We start from the raw sequence: 12,064 nt of genomic DNA on the forward strand, positions 1-12,064 counted from the left end.
GGGTGTATTACATCTGGGCCTGGCGATTTATCGATTTTAATCTTCTTTAATCGGTTCCGCACTTCCCCTTGCGTTAGGTATGACATATTTTGCGAGGGGTTTATTTTATTCCCCTGTATCTCGTGTGGCATTTCCTTTTCGTTTGTGAATACACTTGAAAAGAAACTATTTAATAGATTTGCCTTCCCTCCATCATCATCAATGATTTCCCCTGCAATATTTGTTAAAGGGCCAGTGCTCTCCCTGCAAATCCTTTTGCTGTTAATATAGTTGAAAAATAGTTTCGGGTTGTTTTTGCTCTCTTTGGCGATCCGTCTTTCCGCCTCCTCCTTGGCAATTTTGATCCTATCTTTGCATATTTTGTTTTTTTCCCTGTACGATTTTAGCACTTCTTCGCTGCCTTCTTGCTTAAGTAGTTTGAACGCTTTCTGTTTTTCGTTTATTGCCCCTCTTACCGTCTTGTCGAGCCACATTGGTTTCCTTTTAGTTGAGATTCTTTTATTTTTAAAGGGAATGAACTGCTCACATGAGGTGATTAGGATCCTTTTGAACTCCTCCCATTTGTCCTCTGTACTGATATTTTTGAGGATGTTGTCCCAATTAATGTTACCAATAGTAGTTCTAAGCTCATCAAATTTTGCTTTACTAAAGTTTCGTTTATTTGTCGCTCCCTGATAAGGCTTTTTTTATTGAATGACAATTGGAAGTTGATTATATTGTGGTCACTGTTCCCCAAGTGCCCCTCAACCTGTACCCCCTTTATTCAGTCCGGTTTGTTAGTTAGTACTAAGTCCAGAGTGGCCCATCCCTCTCGTTGGTTCCTGCACAAGTTGGTTCAGATAATTATCTTTAATTACTCTCAAGAACTTATCACCCCTGTGAGATTTGCAGGTCTCATTTTCCCATATTATATCCAGATAATTATAGTCCCCCATGATAATTACTTCGTTGCGGTTTGACACTTCTTCTATCTGCCTTAATAGTAAGCTTTCAGTTTCTTCTGTTGCTTTTGGTGGTCTATAGAAGACCCCTATGAAGATTTTGTTATTTTTTTCTCCCTTTATTTCTACCCACAGAGATTCCACCTGTTCGTCTCCTACCCCTATATCCTCCCGTAGTCTCGGATTTAAGTTCGATTTGATGTACAGACATACCCCTCCCCCTTTCTGGTTCCTTCGGTCTCTTCTGAAGAGATTGTACCCCTGTAAATTCGCCGCCCAATCGCACTTATCATCAAGCCATGTTTCCAATATTCCAACTATATCATAACTTTCCTCAGTCATTCTTGCTTCAAGCTCGCCCACTTTACCAATTAGACTTTGTGCATTTGTGGTCATACAATTGATATCATTATTTTTGTTCTTTAAATTCGTTTTGTTGCTATACGTGCTAATGGCTGACCTCACAGTTCTAAGTCTACTAACCCCCTCCCCCCCTGCTCAACCCCCATTCCCATTTTTTTGACCCAGGTCGCTAGCTACGCTGGCTACCCCACTATTTCTCATTTTACCCTCCCCCACAGTACCATGTCTAGCATGGGAAATGTTGCACAGTGTAATTAGTTCCAAATCCCGTCACAGTAGCCGTACTTGTGGTGTTGATCACCAGGTACCATGCTGGGCAGGACAAGTGCATGGGATGAATGAATAGTAAGGCACGTCTGACCCGCAGAGTGGTGCATGAGGGGACATAAAAGGCAGAGTGTACTACAAAAGTGTGGTTGTTTCCCACACAAGAGGTGCGTGCGGACTGTAGTTGTGTGCTGAAAGTGGAGCCCTGTTATGTCTGCCATAGAACAGGCTGGGTGCAGCTGAAGAAACCGGAGCCTCCCCGGAGCCTCCTGTCCAGAGGGAGAGAGCACCCAAAGAGTCAGGCCCATTGTAGCTGCAATATCTCCGAACGGTGACATAATGAATTGCTGAAGTAATAGAGGGAGAGGCTTACACTAAAGAGACTGTGAGTGCAAATCAAGTTGAACTATTAAGAGCAGCCAAGGCATACACCAGGCTTAATAAGGAAAGCGACTGTAAATATAAAGAGACTGTGTTGTATCTCGCACAGGCACTGAAAGTGCGTTGCAAGTACTAAAGATAGCAGTGATATATAACGGGACTGTTTTATTTATTTTTTAAATCAGATCGTTTTTATTGAAGTTATCATTTTGAATGCAAGTACCCCTTAATTTCTCCACATTTACAGATGCATAAGCATAATATACATAGAACATAGTGTTACCCTACGCAAACAATACAATTAATCATAACTATATTTAGGCAAATCATAATCTCCCCCATCTGTAACAAAAAATATTTAGACACATCCAAAAAGAAAAAGCTCTAACTCTTCTCCACCTTCTCCTCTCTCCTTCGCCCCCTCCAAATCCAATCAGCTTTTCTACAAAAACTCACTTGATGTGAACTATTCATTATATATATTAGACCATCTTTCCCAAATTTCCTTGAAATTAGTCAGCCTCTTTTTGATATATTCCCCTTTCCAAAGATATAACTTCTCTTATCCTTGCAACAAAATCTCCTAATGGCGGTGTGGCAGCTGCATGCAAGGGGCAGTAATCAGCTTCCACGTCTGATACAATGCTCTCTGAAACCAAAAAGAGTATGACCATCAACAATACCCAATATACATGTTCTGGGATGAAGACCAATATCACCAAGATACATTTTCCCAATTATCTCTAGTACTCCATTTTAAACTTCACCCAATTTTACACAACCCCAGACCATATGCATTAAATCTGCACCAATTATATAACATATCGGACAGTCTGAGTTTAATCGAATACACCTGTTAAACAATTTTAGTGAATACCCCTGTTAAACAACTTTAGTGGATTACGATAAACTCTATGCACTAAACACAATTGCAATACTCGTTGAGTTTCAGATGGAGATATCACTGTAATCATACGCAACACGACAGCCCATGTATCTTCACTAATATGGCCTAAATCTTTTTCAGCATTTATCTTTATTGGGAATTTCTGCATATAATAGAAAAGCATCTGTCCTTGTAAATGAGATATTACACCCTTTTAGGCAAACAAGAAAATTAACCAAAAGGTGTTGAACCATAAGCACAGATACTGACCGGGCCTGAGCAGCAATCACATGTACTAACTGATGGAACTGGAAAGAATAACTGTGGGGATCATCATAAAGCTCTCTACCTTGTTCAAAACTATAAAAAGACCCCCAGGATGTACCTGTTCCAAAGAGATTGCCCCTGTCTTCTCCCACAATGAAAATCCCTCCAACCTAAAAAGCTCTGGCAATTTAGGGTTCCTTCAGAGGGGAGTGTGTATATAGGAAACACATCTATTTGCAATATCTGCTTACATTTTTTCCATAATTTAACTATTAAAATAATTGCCTAGTATAATGTTTTTTTCCTCATTTTATCTCTTTTTCACATACCATTATAGGGGGTTTAGGAATTAATTTACCATTCAACCCTACCCCATTTCTTTCTCTCCATCCTTTCAACTTTTGCAACTGAGGTGCCAAAAAATATATCCAAACATTTGGAATTAGCAACCCTCCAGACCATTTCATGTTTCATAATAAACTCCGAAATATTATATGGAGTCTAAAACAATATCGTGCTATAATCCAAACTGGGCAATTTTGAAGTATATAAAGGAGTTGCGTCATTAAAACTTTTTAAATAAGATTTTCCCTGCCAATCATCGACAATGGGACATGATTACAGACCTTGACCTTATCCTCAAACGTTCATACCAATGGAAATAGATAGGCCAAACTATAGTCTTCAGGCTTAGAAGATACTATGACTCCTAAATATTTGAAACCCTTCACCATTTGTAATTGAATATGTTTCAATCAATAGTCTATCGGCAAGGGATCTAGAAGAAGAATTTCAGATTTAATAGTGAGACCTGATACCTTACCAAATCTATTTAAAAAATGGACATAATAGGAAATAATTGAGCTCATCACATCCGCGTCCGCAGTGATATACTTCCTCAATTTCTCCATACTGCAATCCAACTAGACCAGGTGATTGCCTTATCAAAAAGGCAAAGGCTCGATTGCCAAGGCAAAGAGAAGAGGGGACAGGGAACACCCCTGCCTTGTTCCTCTCTCAACAGCATTCATCCCAAAATATGATCATTTACCCTCACTCTTGTGCCTGGCATTGAATAGTGTTACCCATTCTATAAATCTGAAATCCATCATATTTAGAACAGCCCACAAATAATTTTACTCAACACTGCTAAAAGCTTTGGCAGCGTTGAGTGAAAAACAGCCCTGCTCCCACAAACTCGATGATCCGCATGAAGATTCTTATATGACTTCCTTAAATTAACAGCAGTTTATTTGGCATGAAGCTGGACTGATCATTATGTATTAAATGTGTTATTACTGAAAGTAATCTCTTTACAAGTACCTGGTCAACAGAGATATTGGATCATAGGATCAATATTGAGCGATAGAAACAGGCTGAACTTGATGGACATTTGTCTTTTTTCAGCCTAGCAGGCTATGCTACTATGTATGGAATCAGGAAGAGTCAAATCCTTTCTTAGACAATCAAAGCATCTCTCATTGATGCTGGAAGTATGCCTTCATGCAATGATTCAATAAACATCATGGAATGAAAAGAATGTGCCCATACAGAATGGTGAAGCAAATGTACAGTATCTCATGTCAAGTGTGTTTCTAAAGGTCATTGTAGACGGGACGAATGTCGGGCAAACGATGCCCGACACTCGTCCCCACACATATTAGCTCACGTGCTACTGCACAGGAGCTAGTATGGTTAGCTCTCAGCGGGGAGGTTGCAGGAGATTTCTCTCCTCGCTCCCCCGCCCCTCTCCATTGACACAACATAGCGGCCGTTCAAAACTGAACGGCCCCTATTTACACCGAACGATGAGCATTGAGCTCATCATCCATCATTTATGCAGCATATACGATGGGTGATGAGCTTATCGCTCATGGTTCAGTGTAAATAGCGGCGTTCGGTACTGAACAGCCGCTATGTTAAGTCAATGGAGAGGGGCGGGGGAGCACGAGGAGTGAAATCTCCTGCAGCCGCCCCGCCCCCCTGCTGGCCGCTCTGTGAGCGAGCCAGCACTTCTAGCTCCCGTGCAGGAGCATGGAAGCAAAGACACATAGGGACGAGTGTTGGGCATCGTTTGTCCAACATTCGTCCCATCTAAATGGACCCTAATAGACAAACAATAGCTGGTTGAAATTGTTGAAGAGATAAAAAAAACAGCATATCTTTTGGTTTTATCCCCCATACCCTGCACATTCCATGAAATGTTAACCTTTTGAACCATGATAAATGATAGTTATATAATTTAAAATGCAGTCTGCATCATTGCATTGTAGAGGAGGAAAAAGAGAAAGAAGTGGAGAAAAAAAAGACAGTATGAAGACGTTACTGACTAGTAAAGAGACTCTTCTTGATTCTGCAATGACCAGGCAGCTGATAAAGTGCTGCCAATATTCCAGAGTCTGTGTTGCCAAGTGTTACAAATTGTATTACCAAAGTGTTGAACCATTCTGAAACTGTGTACCAAGTTAAAGTGACTGTAACGCTGATTCAGCTGTAAAATAGACAGCTTTTATTTACCACAGTGTGTTCTCCATCTCTTATCCAATCCTGCATGTGGGCCTTTTTCACATACCAGCATTTGTCAGAGGTTCTTCTGCATGGTGGAAAAACTGGATGGCTTGGAAGGAGGTCACATTCACACTCTTGAGAACATTTTTATGCACTATTGTGTGTTTTAACCATTAGTAGCCTCCTTTAACCATGTGTGGGCACCTTTGTATTAACAGCATTTGTTGCATTGATGTTTGAGCACACCCATCGGTTCTATAGTCTATAGGATTACATGATCACATCAAAGGTTTTCAAGCAACTGTCTTCCATTTTCAGACTGTGATAATACTTTATATGACATTAAACATTAAACTTTTCTGGCCTAGAGACTCAGGGACAAATCAATGTAACTAACTAACTGTACAAAGCAGAGAGGCGCTAGAACAATGACCTGTTCTCTAGAATAACATCCTGACACCTCATACATCCGGAATAGTATTATATAGGAGATTGCCAAGTAATAAGAATCTCTGTGTCAAAGGGTTTCATAACACTGCAGACTTCTTTCAACCCTTCTTACGCTCTAACAAGGATTTCAATGTAAAGGATGTAGGGTTACACATTTCTGGTAAGTGCTATACTTATTTTGTACAGGGTGGTCCAGAGGTATGGAGACACCTGAATAAACGGAAACTGGTGGTTGGGAATGCAATTCCTTTTGTGGCATATTGCTAAGGAGAAAGGCAAATCTGTCAAGGGCTGTGTCCAACACGGCAGCCATTTTGAATTCCACCTGCTTGGAACTAAATTGATATTTTCAAATGGGAAGGGGTGCATGTGACATGTATGTGATAGAGAATTTGATGAGGAATCCAAACCCAAATTGGTGCTTAAAAGTGAAGTACCTTTATTCCTGCCAAAGTTATCTTTGTTAGAGACACAGATATGGCTGCAAGATTAACATGTGAGGAGAGCACAGATTGTGCTGATCTCCAGGAAGCACAGTACCTCAGTCACTGCACTGGATTTTATTGGTCGGCACCCCAACAGACGACCCATTTACCATGGAACAGCTGGCAAATTGCTAGTTAAATAGGTTCTGTGTTGGATCTACCAAACAGTGGACCTAACAAAATTGCCAAAGACGAATCAACAACAATGGCTGTCCTGGCATCCTTCTACAAAAGCCCACATTGTAGCACCAGCATCGGTCATAGGAAGGTAGCGTAAGCCATAACCATCGGGCAGATTCTGGCTACACACAGATGGCACCCATACAAGTTACAGTTGCTGCATTATGTCAATGATCACAGCAATTGCAATGTGACCCACATTTCACAGAGACAGTACTGTTCAGTGATGACGCAAACTTCTATGCGAATGTGGAGGTGAACACACAACACCTTCACTACTGGTCCGAAACAAACCCACACTGGACAGATACCTCCTAGATGGTTGACACATAGAAAGCTATGGTGTGGGCACATTATTCATCTACAGTAACCTTACTTCTGCCACCTATCTGCAATTGTTATGTGATGAGGTGTTCACATGACCGTACAATGAAGATGGTATATTCCCGGCGTTCTTCCAGCAGGATGGTGCTCCCTCTCATTATGGATGTGATGTCCGCGAGTTTTTAAATCAACAGTTTCTGGGGAAAATGGGATTGGGTGTTGTGGCTGATAGAGCGGCCCCCTTGGAATAAAGTGACATTTTATTATTTTAGACTTTTATAGATAAGAAAATGAAAAACATTTTTTTTAGTTTAAATGGGAAAAGGGGGTTTTGAACTTTAAAAATTAGTTTTAACTTGTTAAAATGTTATTGAACTTAATTTAATGTTTTTAACGACTTCACAGAGGGGGCAGTATAGAGTCAACTAGGAAATATAAGCCCAATTCACAGACGTGACTACCACTAAAAAAGAAAAAGGTATGACCCATCGCCTTGATGGTTTCCCTAGCCTACCATCAAGGCGATGGGTCATACCTTTTTCTTTGCTCTCTCTTGAGCCCTATATCTGGGGGGTTTGCTGGGGTTGCTTGCCTGAAATCTAACTACTAGGAAACTAGCTTTATGGCTTGTCTATCTTGAGAGCATGCACAGCGTCTAAAAGTGTTTCTACAACTAGGTCAGGAGAGTTTGACTCATATTAATGTCATACCTCCATACTAATGACCTCTGTGCAAGCAATTTGGACATCTAAAAGTGCTTCTACAATTAGGTCAGGAGAGTTTGACTTATATTAATGTCATACCTCCACACCAATGACCTCTAATGCGAGCACTTTGGGTTGGAATCTAGCACTTTAGCTATTCTTGTTTGCTTAAGTGCAATTAATTGGGTCAGGAGATCAGGACATATTTTTATGCCTTATCCCCATATTGATGACCTAAATTCTAACTCGATACGCTAACTACTTTGAGTATCCTACTTGTGCATGACAAGCATTATACCATCTCTCTAGCGCTCAGATATTTGAGAGCAGTGCCCCCCCCCCCCCCCCATATTTTCGGGGACGCTCTACTCTACCTCTGTGCGTGTATTGACGGGCATACTTTGAAATAAACACCTCTCGTTATGTACCTACATATATCATCTAGCTATTAACCGCTAGCACACAAGATAAGCTTCCTTGTTTAGAGGTACCTTTTGGCAGGCCCCCAACCCTAAGAGTTACCTTAATGCCCTAATTGAGAGTATAGAACTCTCCTATAATAAGGATATTTATCCTGATCACTACACAAGTTTTGCTGTATTCATCTTAGATACAGCTTTTTATATATTAGTTTGATGTTCTCTCGGGGATTTCTCATTCCCTCTACCTTTGAACCTATGACTCAAGTACTGTATCTCCTGATGATCCAACAAATTAATGGTGAAACGCGTAGAGTATAAGTACTGACCAACTCTAGTACTGATCTGAGTATTTGTACTGGCTTACTCAAGTACTGATCATCATAAGTGAATACCTAGATGGTGATCCTGTCTTGTCGACACCCATAACAATTCAGGATGCTCAATTGTTGGAGCCTGAGTCCTGATCACTGATAGTGATAGTGTTCCATCACAAGTGAGAGTCCAAATGGTAACCCTGCCTTGTTTACACATAGAATAAACCAGCTCTTTTGGCTCCTATATTGAACTATCCTTTGCTTTTTTGAATCCATCTTGGGTAGAGTGTTTTTGTTTGTTATCATAAAACATTTTTTTTTTTTTTTTATCGCTTATCAAGTATCAAATAACTCCAGGTCCTTATCCTCCTATAACGAATCTGTGTCTGGAGGTACCTGGTTGCTGTGTGTTGTCTTTGTAGTGCCCAGTTTATGTCTTTTAATATATTTAATAAAATACGTTTTTAGTGGTAATTTAATGTTTTTGGTTTTTTCAAAGTCCCACCAAGGACATGTGATTGCTTTATTGCTTGTACCCTTTAATGTTAGCTTATCAAGCCCTGAAACAGGCATTGATACATGGCAGGCCAGGGTGCCTTCACTGGGCCCTGGGCTGCCATGGCAACTCAATGACACCCCGCAATCACATAGTAGGGGAGCCAATGGAAAGCCCCTCTGTCTGATGGCTTAGATACCATGACTAACATTAATCACAGTATCCAAGTAGTTAAAGAACTAGGTCAAATTGTGGCTGTGGAGGGTTGATTTTCATAGTTTAACACAGCTCGCAAGCCCTCTCCATACTCACGCCCTATGACACACGTATACATCTCAGAGGCTTAAGCGAATAAAATATGTATCCCAGGCCAATGGTATAAATAGAAGGGGTCCTTAAGAAAAATATTAAAATTGCATCCAGTTCTGATGTCCAGTTTTGCCACCCAGGATAGTTACCATATATACTGAAGTATAAGCCTAGTTTTTCAGCACATTTTTTATGCTGAAAAAGCCCCCCTCGAGGTAAAAAAAAACAAAAAAAAACCCCCACAATACTCCCCTCCCAGCCGGCGTCTGTGTCCCAGCGCGATGGTCTCCCTGGCAGTGTGGCAAGCTGCTTGAGAATTCTCCCCGCTGTCATCTCCCTGCTCAGCTTTGAATTCCTCCGCCATCAATGCTGTATAGGTAAGCGCTGTGATTGGACTGAGCGCCAGCCAATCACAGCCGGTGCTTGATAAACCAATCCCAGCTATTCAGTGGATGACATCACTGAATAGCTGGGAGCCAATCAAATCACAGCCGGCACTCAATCATTCACAGCCTTCAGTGGATGACATTACTAAATGGCTGTAATTGGTTTATCGAGCGCTGGCTGTGATTGGCTGGCGCTCGATCCAATCACAGCACTTATTTACACAGCGCTGACGGCGGGGAATTCAAAGCCCAGCAGGGAGATGACAGCGAGAGAATTCTCAAGCAGCTTGCCACACCGCCGGGAAGACCATCATGCAGGGGACACAGATGCCGGCTGGGAGGTGAGTATTGCACTTTTTCTTTACCTAGTAGAGCTAGGCTTATACTCGAGTCAATAAGTTTTACCAGTTTTTTGTGGTAAAAGTTATTGACTCGGCTTATACTCGGGCCGGCTAACACTCGAGTATATACGGTAATTTTCCCCTTCACACCTTTTTCACGAACACTAGGACACAGGAAAACAAAACAGCTATTTTGCAGGTGAAGATAGAGCCTAACTGCAGTTTATTGCAAATGGTGGTTTTCAAGACTGCCCAAGCATTCTTTTCATTTGAAAAACATGCCGATTTGCAGTAACTCGAGATTTGTACTTACCGTAAATATATTCCAAACAGCAGCACACAGACTGGTAAAGTACGTCCCCTTAGAACATACTTGGAATAGGTGTCAGCAATCATTCAAGTTTAAATAGCCAGTCAATCCCTACTACCTCTATGTAATTAAGCAACAGGAAATAAAGAGCAACATATAGCTCCCAGGATGCACCCTCCAATAGACCAATGGTGTGTCTAGAAATTAAGAAACCAACACATTTATTTCTATGTAGCGTGGTAGTTCCCTGCTCACTCCCTTTATCCAGGTCAGCCTTTAATAAAATTACACCAGAAAAGGTGCTTCCTTTAAGAGCATATTTTATTCTGAGTAGCCACAGGATAAAGGTACTGCAATGTGTTTCGGAGGTCGGAACAGACAAAAGTTCCTCTTTTCTCAAACAGATATGCTTTAGAACAAAACGTCAGAGTCATACATAAATACAACTCTGTCAAACTCACACTGCTGTAGAAACACCCAGGACGCCACTGGAGCTATGAAAAAGGAATGCGAATCAACCTGGAAGGGACGCACTCTAAGGATTCTAAGGATCGGATCTGTGTGCCAAAACTCGTGGGAGCGTACGCATGTGTGCTGCTGTGTTTGTTCAAAGAATCGCATGTGGGGTCCTAGAAAAATGCTATAATCAGGTTATTGTCTTTTCGAAAGTTCTCAGTTCTCTACAAATTAGAGTATTCTGGATCCCTGAAGGTGCCTCAGGATTTGAGATTTTTTTTACTCCAAAGAAATGGGATTTTAAACCATGATACAGTAGGAATCTGTAGATGGTGTGGGAAATATTTAATGTCTGGTAATCTGGCTGAAAATGCCTGAAGTTCACTGACTCTCTTGACTGAAGCAACTGCTACTAAGAAAGAAACTCGGAAAGATAATACTTTCAGCTCTGTCTCCTTTTCAGTACTAGAGTTGATTTGACCCCATAGTTTCGGGACAAAATTCTGTCCTACAACTGGAGATTTATTACTTGCTCTTCTCTGTCGTCTGTACGATCTGTCAGCCCTGGTCCTAGTTTTTGGCCATTCAAGATGGCAATTTTGTATCTAACTAATGCACGTTGTTCTCTTAGGCGAATAAGAGAGCAGATATAGTGTATTGGTAGTCTAACACTATTAATGCACTATAGGGATTAGGTAGTTTTAAGATTGTATGGATCGTTTTGGATGGCCAAAAATGGGCCCTTCAAGCAGCAGATCAGATGGCAGCACGGAAGAACAAATGCAAGTAATAGGGCAGTCCTGCAAGCTGAGTCAGGGACTGAGAAATTTCAATATATATATATATATATATATATATATATACACAGGTCCCTTGGCCTTCTTCAGAGATGGTGGTAGCAAGAGTTTGAGGTGTATGGGAGTTTGTACTGCATTGGGAGTGTGATCTATGCTCAATCAGGAGCCCAAGTGGAAGGTGTGCTCAAGACTAAATGGCTGTGATAGATCAACCTCTAGCAGTTGAATCCAAATCAAGTGTTGTAATAGTTTGTATGTGGCAGTTGCTTGTGGGGGATTTTTTAGGACAAACCAAGAAGTCTCAATTACTGAATCAGATAGTATCTTATTCCTTAAAGTACTTTGTCAACAGTCATGCTGTAAACATCATTCTGCCAAGGCAACTGCATAGACGTTCCTGAGATAATATATTTGGAATTAAGGGTAGTTCCTAGTAAAGCCCCTTGGATATTCTTAGTCGGGAAGTAAAACACACCC

This window comes from Eleutherodactylus coqui, chromosome 1 (assembly GCF_035609145.1).
Source record: "Eleutherodactylus coqui strain aEleCoq1 chromosome 1, aEleCoq1.hap1, whole genome shotgun sequence".
Classification (NCBI taxonomy): Eukaryota; Metazoa; Chordata; class Amphibia; order Anura; family Eleutherodactylidae; genus Eleutherodactylus; species Eleutherodactylus coqui.